Here is a 298-nt window from a genome sequence, read left to right on the forward strand (position 1 = left end):
TTATACCCAAACAACACTAGATAAGTCATTTAGTTGTTCAACGCAATGTTTCCGAGTTCTTAGCCCATATGGGACCCAATTTCAACAAGTCTTTCTCCATACTTCCAACACTCTTCATGCATCTATAGTTCTTGTAATCAATCAAATTGATTGTATTCTAACATATTCTAAACCCAAACAATACTAGATAAGTCATTTAGTGGTTCAACGCAATGTTTCGGAGTTCTTAGCCCATTTGGGACCCAATTTAAACAAGTCTTTCTCCACACTTCTAAACACTCTTCATGCATCTCTAGCA

This window comes from Capsella rubella, unplaced genomic scaffold (assembly GCF_000375325.1).
Source record: "Capsella rubella cultivar Monte Gargano unplaced genomic scaffold, Caprub1_0 scaffold_9, whole genome shotgun sequence".
NCBI classification, from domain to species: domain Eukaryota; kingdom Viridiplantae; phylum Streptophyta; class Magnoliopsida; order Brassicales; family Brassicaceae; genus Capsella; species Capsella rubella.